Here is a 10,264-nt window from a genome sequence, read left to right as displayed (position 1 = left end):
AAAAGCGTGTAGGACACGACTCATAACCTTTAGCTCAATAGCAAAATAATTCTCATACCAGACCAAGTTTGTACACTTTCTAAGTTAGAACATAGTTTCCGAAATCGTGTTTATTAGTGTGGAACTGAGCATCAATGTAACGTTTACAATAATCTCTTCCATACTGTCAATATCATTTCCTTTTTCCTCCTAGGACACTTAAGAAAGTTAATGATCTTGATTTGTTGATTCTTGCCAAAATGATCTAATCCAACTTGTCATGCTTAAGGCATACGAGTCATCCGTCATTCGATCTAGTACATGCCATGATATATGTGATTGATCCCATAGTAGAAGCATGTGGGACACGACTCATAACCTTTAGCTCAATAGCAAAATAATTCTCATACCAGACCAAGTTTGTACACTTTCTAAGTTAGAACATAGTTTCATATGAATCGTACATTATCTATGTACAATAAAAGGTTGACTAGAACGCTCCCACTAGCATTGACATACATATGGTTTATCTATGTTTCTCGAAATTCAAACTCCTTGAACTTTCTCATTAAAACAAATATTTCAATTTCTCCAACTAGCTTTGACATATATATGGCTCATCTTTATTTCCCGAAATTCAAACCCCTTGAACTTTTCTCATTGAAAAAAAGATTCCAATTACGATATGCTTGTTTCATTCATAAATGCACTTTTCAAGATTACACATCCTTCACAACCTAACTTGGTTTGATTATGTGTTTGTTCCTATCCATGCTTGTCTCTTTTTGAAGATCAACTTATACCTAATGGTTAATGCAAAGTGCTTGATCTACAAAGTTTTCACAAACATGGACTGAATCTCTCTCTCCATGTCCTCATTCCATGTTGTAACCTTTAGGTCCTACCATAGCTTCCGATAGCTGGTACACTCTGATTGCTCCATACCGGTGACTTTATCATAGTAATATACACTTTTATATAACTAGGTGTATGACATCCTCTATCAAATCTATAAGGAAGAATTGGAAATGAAAAATTAGGGAAACCCTAATCCAACAAGTTCATGTCGTGAGTAGCAGGCTCTCATGTCGTGAGCTACGATTAAAGGTTTTTTCAATTATGAACCTTTTTTAACCTTTCTTCTTTCAACAAATTCCAAACAAGTATTTATAGAAAATATGGATCTAGGGTGAATTTAATCATGAAGCAATGACTCTGATACCACTGTTGGGTTTTCTACGCATCAAATACACTCTAAACTAGGTAGTGGAAAATTCTAAACTACGATATACCTAAGTGTACATGCAATCAATGGATCTATGGTTTCATGCTAATTACATCTACCCTAGAAAACAAAAATACAAAGAAGAAAAACATACCTCTTATGTAGCCCTTGATCTCCATGCTTAAGATCTTGATCCTCCACGAAGTTGCGTGGATGAGAAGACCCAAACCAAAACCCCTCTAATAGTATCACACCCAATGATACCAAAGTGTGGAATAAAAATAACTAGGAGAATGGTCAATTTCACAAACCCTAATAGGGTTAGAAATCGTCCCTAAGAGGCGGAGGGGGGAAGAAGGGTTGGCGAAACTTCAAGCCAGGGTGCAAGGAGGAATGGAATACCTAAGGCCCTATTTATAGCCTTGGATCCCTTCCAAGGTTTTGTACTCCTTCCCATGTGGGATGAGGGGGTAACCACAAAATTCACTCAATTTCCCATGTAGGATGGAATGATTTTCATCCAACCCTAATTCCATAAGGGTTTTAGAACATTCATGATTAACCAACTATCAATTAATGAATATTCAACCTTTTGATTAATTAAACTGTTAATTAATTCTCAAAATATATTTCCAATTAGTTTCTAATTAATTACTAACCATAATAATTAATAAACCAATTTCTATTTATTATACTCAATTTGGGTCTTGAGGGCAACCCAAAAGGACCATGTTAGTATTAGAAATATTATCAATAGTTAATGACCTTGGACACTCTTTCCGATAGTTTTCTCATACCAAGGGAAAGGGAAAATCCAAGCTTGGACCTTCCAATCAAGGAATTAATAGAAAATCGGATGATGAAATAGCTCCTAATACTGACCCAAAAGAGACCATATGTTTTTACTGTCAAGAGAAAGGTCATTAGAGACGTAGCTATCCAAAGTACATGGAAGATATGAAGAAGAACAAATCCAAAGGGATTGGAACTTTAGGTATTTTATGATTGAACCCCATATTATGTCAACTTATACTTATCGGGTTCTTGATACTGGATGTGATACTCACATTTGCTCGAATTTGCAAGAATTAAGAAGAAGTAGAAGGTTGAAGCATGTGGAATTGAACCAGATCATGGGGAACAGATGGATTGCACCCGTTACAATATTTTTTTTTTGCCTTAGGTACCAAAACGAATGTCGTAGATATCATTAAACTGTGAACATACATAAAAAGAACGTCCAAATCTGACATCGTATGAGGAAGTTAGGATTTTTCTAAGTTTCAGAGTAGCGGTAAACAGTTAAAAACTCGAAATAGATATCGAGCGATAGTTAGCTGACACAACCTAAACGAGAGTTGAAGATCTTGACAATAGTAGTACAACGGTAAAAGGACAGACGAAAATGGACATCGGATGAAGAAGTTACGAATTTTTAACGGTCTTTTCCTATCCCGGCCTATTAAAAATATATAATTAAAAATAAATCAAAATTTGTCGATGAAGTCTAAATGAAAGTTGTAGATTATATTCTCACCTACGCGTGGATACAAAGAACGTTAAAAACGTAGCTTGTATGCAAAAGTTACGCATTTTAAAAGATTGAGGCACAACCCAAGGGGGGTACGCCCGACGTACGAGGGTACGCCCAGCGTAGCCATATAGGGCCTCGGATAAACCACGTCTCCCCTACGCCCCTCTACCCCCATCCCATCTAAAGTCCAGCGGACGAGGAAGGCGTCATGCATGACGTACGCCCAATGTACGAAGCTGCCTCCACCCTTATAAATAAGGACGCGAGGGTGCTGACTCCATTTGCTAAATCACACCATTTCTCTCCCAGTTTTTCACTTTTGAGCCCCTCGATACTACCCCGACGCCCCGGTTACGTATCCAAGTCCCAACGAAGGTCCGATGCTCCGAAATACCTGAGAAACTCACTTCCTTCCGGTCGAAGTGCTGCCCGAGAGAAGTCTTGTTTTCTTCAAATTATCAATCTTTCCAGGTCAGTTCATACCCCTGTATTTTCACGCTTTTACTATATTTTAGGGGGATATATACAAGTGAAATGCAAGAAAAACTTATGTTAAAATGCAAATCGTTACATATACTTTCAAATACTTTATCTACATTTGGTGTATAAATGTTAAATACATAGAATAACATTTTTACAAATATTATACTCTACATGCAAAGTTAATAACATATTAAGGTTTATCATGCAAATGAAATACATTTTTGGATAACTATAATAGGTATAGTTTATGATATATTCATGATATTTTACACTCTATAAACTCTATAGAAAGGAAATACTTACATTTACAAAAACAATGGACTTTTCATACGTAACTCTATTTGATACAAACTTTGTGAGGGATTTGACTTCACGTACTTTAGCGTATGCATTTTAAGTCCTTTATTATATACCATAATCTCTCGTAGGGAGAGCGTGATAGTTGTGTATAGATCTATACAGGATTGACAATCCTGCACCTAAACTGTTAGCTACAGTTGGATCGGCAAGTCTGGGGTGACAAATGTCATATCATTCCAACGCCTGAAGAACGTTGTAACATGCAGTCTGGTCAATAGTACGGTTATAAAAGTCACATGAAGTATTAAGACATTTGATTTACGAGGCTATCAAACGCCTTAGTGATTATATATACATATATAAATCTACTTACACTACTTTAGGTATGGAAAATACTTATGCATTTCGTTTTCGAATCATTTAAAAACTACTATTCATTTATGGAAAATATTGGATTTTCTAGATACAAACACAGTTATTTTATACAAAAAAGGCATACAATTCCTATAAAAAATGCTTATGAAATCACCAACTTAATTGTTGACACTTTTTCAAAACTACTTATATTTCTCAGGGATTCAGTAATACAGGTAACGAGTGCTTTTGGGAAGGGACGCTAAGGCGTCAATTTTAAACTTATTATATCATCATAATGTAATTTCTTTTGAAACATGTAATACAATCAACAATGTAACTTTTTAAATTATATTTATGATGGTTGTGTTTGCTTTCTTTACTATTTATTCAACTGTTATGATACTACATGAAGTCATCCACCCTCGAACGATTCCGCCGTTCTGGTTTGGGGGTGTGACAGAATGGTATCATAGCATTGTTTACAGTGAACTAAGTATATCGAACCACATAAGATATACAAACTATAAATGTAAAGGGACTAAAACTCTCTGACAAAACACTTTCATGCCTACCATACTTCATTTAATTAAAATGTTAGTTTTCATAAATGTACAAATACATGCATGCAACAGTTTGAGGTCATAGTTAGAACCATACAACAGTATTAAGACAAGTTGGACACTATGGCTAAGCCTCGGAATATGTAACTAGATCTAGGATGAATATAGTCTGATCAACTATATTTATCCGAGATATGACCAACGTATGTCGAGGAATAGTCATAGTGAGCAACAAGTCAAAAACTTACCAAAGTAACACTAGAATTAAAATTTCAAATTTAAATGCTATAGGAGTATTTATGACACAATAAAAATTATAACAAGCGAGTAAACCCCGATGTTTCGTTAGGACTAGGATCGTCAAATAAAATAAAAATTAAACTTATAAAAAAAACTAAAAGCCTTCACTGACAATGCTATAATTGCAAAGTGCATACTTCAAGGTTACACATGAGTGAGGTTGCATGGGCTTAGGACTTATGTTTTCGCTTTAAGTTCTTTTCCTTGTTTGGATGTGGGCTTGGAGTGAAACTACTTATCCAACGGCCCATTCAATCTCAATTGTATGTAATTCGTATACACTAGGTAACTATAGAAGACTCGGTGTAGGTCTTATCATAAAATTTTCTCCTTACACTCAAATTCTATATAATTCTCTTATCTCTATTTCTCGATCAGGCAAAATGGCAGGATTTCATATCCCCGGGGATCCCTACTACCCAAACCAAGGCAATGGGGGTTGGATTAAGGAGGATCCAGAAGAGGATCCTGAAGAAGAGGAAAAGGATGCCGATGATGATGGCACTGACTCCAAACCCGAGGTCTACAATCCTCCCCCAGGTAGTACCAGACCCCCAACGAGACTTTCAGGGCCCGACGCGCCTCTAGGCTGTAGATCTGAAACAATGGAGCAGGGAACAAGGACAACGTCCAACCTACGGCATGACACAAGGCTTTTATGACCTCCGTAACGGGGGTTCAGTGGACAGGGCACTCCCTATCATGGTTCGTTGCATCGCCAATTAAGGCGAGCAAACAAGGATAAACGCCAGCCAAATCCTTGATATTGGTGCCACTGCCCAGTTCACTGCGGTACGTCTTCGTCGCCTGGACGAAGAACATGATCGAACGATAGAGCACACCTTTTCCCTCCAGAAAGACATTACCACTGCTAGAGCCGAAGTAAGGGAGTTTCGGAAAAAAACAAGCCGCAATGGAGAGGTGCGTCATTAAGGCTGAACGTCAAGCGGCTTGAGCTCAGACTTCCACAACAACATACCGTGGTCCGCAACGTACCACCCACTCGGAGTAGAGCGCTTGCTTCTTGCGCTATGTATATATACTTATCGAGTGAGCATTGGTGCTACTCTTTCCTTTCTGTATGTACGCCCGACGGATTGTGAGTACATAATTCGAGGGCCTGAATGCGGTCAAATATTCCCATTTTCATTGATATACTCTAGACCTTTGTTATGGTCAAATTTTCCTGATCGATGCATCGAATATTAAAATCAGTGATATTGACAATCACTTATTATTTCGTTGAGTATTTGATGAAGTTCTTAAAATACTAAGGAAAAATCATACACTCATTATTGAAAGTTTCCATTTCGCAATTAACTTACAAATTCGGTAAGGTTCGGAATGTAAAACATACAATACTAAAACTTTCCATTATCATTTCTGAAGACTTATCAAGAATTTGTCTTTTATCTTATGGCAGAATCATGCCACCAAGAAGGAATCCATGACGGTTCAATACCACAGGAACACCACCACCACCCCCATCAATGGACAATTCTGTTTTCCAGGCAGCCGTAACAGTTGCTGTCATAGCAGCAATGGCACTGATGAGTAACAATGGGTAAGGAGGAGGAATCAATAGTTCCACCAATGGTCAACACCAAGGTCGTTCTAGAGAATGCACTTATAAGGACTTCACTAACAGCAAACCCATATCCTTTAATGGGACTGGAGGAGTTATGGCTTTATCCCAATGGATAGAGAAAACGGAAGCAGTATTTGAGATCTGCTCATGCCAAGCGGGAAGCAAAGTAAAATTTGCTGCATGTACCTTCTCCGAACGAGCCCTGACGTGGTGGAATGGCCACGTCAAGTCACTAACTCTAGTAGTGGCTAACTCCATGGGATGGGAAAACCTGAAACAAATGCTTATGCAAGAGTACCGCCCGAGAGGCGAAGTGCAAAGGCTCAAAGAAGAGCTTTGGGGCCTTACAATGATAGGCTCAGACATCACAACCTATCCCAATAGGTTCAGTAACTTGACAATACTTTCCCAGGAATGGTTGCTCTAGAGAGCAAGAAGATCAAGAGGTATACCTGGGGATTATCGCCCCAAATTCAAGGAAGTGTACTAGCTTTCAAGTCGGTTACTTTCAATAGTGTCAAACAGCTAGCATAGTCCCTCGTTGACCATGGCATCAGTCAAGGATTCATGACTGCAATTCCGAAGCAAACCATAGAGAGAAACAACAACAACAACAACAACAATACCAAAAACAACAACAACAAGAAGTTTTGGAACAAGAGGAAGGGTCAACCTTCATAAGAACCTTCCAAGAAACAACAACTAGCGACATTTCATGCTGCTACTACTCCCACCGCTGTCCCTGTCACCCCTGCACCAGCAAAGCAATATGCTGGAAACCTACCAAAGTGTAGCAAATGCAATTACCATCACAACGGAAATTGTAGGGTAATGCACTGTAATAACTGCAACAGGAAATGGCACACTATTGGAACATGAAAGTGAACCTCTAGCAATCCTAAGTATATATTCCAAAGGCTGTTGATTCCGAAGATAGATGTGATCCGGAACATGTCCGGAGCTGGAGAAAAGAGTGAAGAACCTTGAAGAGAAACACATTCCGGAACTGATCCTGAAGTCCGGAATGCTTAACGATCCGGAACCAAACTTTCATCTCCGGAACATCACTTATCCGGAATGAATTTATTTTGTCTTTTATGCATTTATTACATTTGTCTTGTATTTTGATGTAACATTTCATAGGACTTAGTCTAATGTTGATTTAAGACAATCAGAATGTCAGAATTGTATCTTTTGTCCGGTCCTATGTAAACACCTAGGTTAATTCGCTGTAATATTCTCTCCTTTAAATATGAGCATTTAATACAAGTCAACAACGAATCTTTTCTCTCACTTTTGGCATTTATCTTTATCACATCAAAAACATTCTACTTGTTCATTTATTGATTTTTCCCTAATCATTATCTATTTATTCATACTTAATGTCTTGATCATTTGTTGAACTAATTATCTAAGACTTGACTGGTCTTTCCAGTCTTGACTTGAACATCTATTTGCAAGCAGACATTGATCTCAAGCATTCACTGAAGGTTTGAGTTCTCAAACCTTGTCCCTGTGCAAAGATCTTGTTCTCTCAATTGGTATCAGAGATTGAGTGGTTGTCCTTTGAATCCATAAGATTAGATTATAGTTGGTTTGAACTTACTTTGGTATTTCAACCATTTCTGTGTTAAGGATAAAAGTTCTTCTATATACCACTTAAGCTTGAAGATATCTTGACTTCAATGGCTGCTTCAAATCCTCAACAAATGATTTCAATGCAAATCGCAAATAGCATGGGTGGCCCTACACATGCCCCATTGCTAGTTGTGGAAGAATATGATCACTGGAAAGTCAGAATGGAAAGATTCCTTTTGGCCAAAGATAAAGGTGAAGAGATATGGAGATCCGTGAAAGAAGGTCCACATGTTCCTGTTAGAACCGTTGTAAAAGATGCTGCTGTTCAGCTTATGGGTCAAGATGAAGCTCGTCCAGCCCCTCTAACTGCAGATGATGTTGAAAAGCTGCATGTTGATCAAGTTGCCTTCTCGGAAATGGTGTTTGGTGTTCCTCCATCACTCTTTAAGCACATCAAGCTATGCAAATCAGCCAAAGAAATTTGGGACACTCTTCAGGATCTAATTGAAGGTTCCGAAAATATGAAGGACAAACGCCTCACCTCGGTTGTCAATGGCTTTGACACTTTCACTACCACTCCAGGTGAATCCGTAGCCTCAGCCTCCAACCGATATCGAATCGTTGTCAACAACATGACTACTCATGGGATTGTTCGAACTCCTCTCGAGTACAATCTCAAGTTCATTAATAGTCTTGGTAAAGGATGGGGAAATGTAATGTCTTGTGTTCAAAGTAATGGTTCCTTAAAAAAATTGAAACTCTATCAACTTTTTGATGAGCTTCAGGGACATGAATCCAATGTTGCTCAAACCATAAGAGAACTTTCTGGAGGACCACTCGCTCTAGTTAGTTCTTTTGAATCAACCATTCCGAATCCACCTGCTCCAGAACCTTACAAACCCGTTGTTCCTCTGACTCAGTCATCCTTAACCTCCTTATCCACACATATTTATCTTGACGATGATTCCGAAACTTCGGATTCTGAACTCCGTTTCCAACAAGAGTTTGCCTTACTCTCCATGAAATACAAACGAACTTTCAATCCCTCTTACAAACCATACCAAAACAGGTTCCGTGCTCCTCACCAAAACCATCCTCAACCATATTCTACTCCGGAACCAAAAAATACCTCCGAAAACCCTCCTGCATACAAGCCTAGCTCACTAAACCAAACTCAGCCCCGAAATTTTCTCAAAATTCCAACTCAGAAAAACCAAAGATTCTATGTCACAAATATGGTCATGCAAACCACTTTGCCAAAGATTGTTTAGCTGATGCTCCACAAAAACCAAAAATCAAGGACTCAGCTTATTATGTCCGAAAAGCACAAGAAATGGCTGAAAGTGAGAAAGCGTTTGTTATTACTATTTCAAGAGATGTCGAAGGTTACTGATCATCCAGAGATGATGATGATGTAGTTACTGGAAGAAACATTTGTTTGATGGCTAGACAAACAATTGTATGTGATGAAGGTTATTGGTCTTCTGGATCCGAAGATGAAGATGATGTTACTGAACCTCACTACTGCTACATGGCCACTAATGATCCACCAGGTCGAAACATTGTTTAGCAGGTAAAATCCATGATCTCTGATAATAATTTTGATTTGACTTTATGTGAACCTTATCTGACTCAGATCCAAATAGATATGAACACTATCTATAAAGCCTATGAGTCTGCCATAGAAGCCAGTGAGAAGAAAGACCGTGAACTAAGTCATCTTAGATTACGTTTTGAGGATAAGAAATTGAAAATCAAGTCTCTAGAACATGAACTTGTAATGTCAAAAGATGAATGTATCATTTTGAAGGATAAATGTGAAATCACTTATTCTGAACGAAACATTTTGATTTCTGATAACAAACGTACCAATGCCAAAATAGATGCTTTACATAACTCTGTAGACATGCTTGAAGCTGACATTCGAATGACTCATAATTTTTGTCATCCATGGTCAAAGGCTCCTGATCTCGGAAGCGAGTTTCCGAAACCAATTAATAGTCCCCTGAAGGAATTGCAAAATTTGTCATTCATGGGAGAGGTTCCGAACATCAAAAATTCAGACACTCCTGTTTCCCCATTATCACCCCTTCAGGAGGATAAAAGATCTTTTGAGTCCCTAATTCCTGAGTTCCAACCAATAGTTGTCAAGTGTCCTGATTCCACGCCTCTTTCGCCTCTGATAAACCTGGACCTGAATCGGACCACGAAATATCATCATAGTCTTTCAAATTGTGTGGACCATGTTCCTATAAGCAATCACGTCAACAACTGTGTGATTGAGGAAATTGTTCTAGAAACAACTGAAGTCAACGCCTCGGAATTCGTATGGGCATCTTTAGATGATAAAATTGAAGTCT

The sequence above is a fragment of the Lactuca sativa genome, chromosome 4 (genome assembly GCF_002870075.4).
Source record: "Lactuca sativa cultivar Salinas chromosome 4, Lsat_Salinas_v11, whole genome shotgun sequence".
Lineage (NCBI taxonomy): Eukaryota > Viridiplantae > Streptophyta > Magnoliopsida > Asterales > Asteraceae > Lactuca > Lactuca sativa.
Note: the sequence above shows the minus strand (reverse complement) of the source record.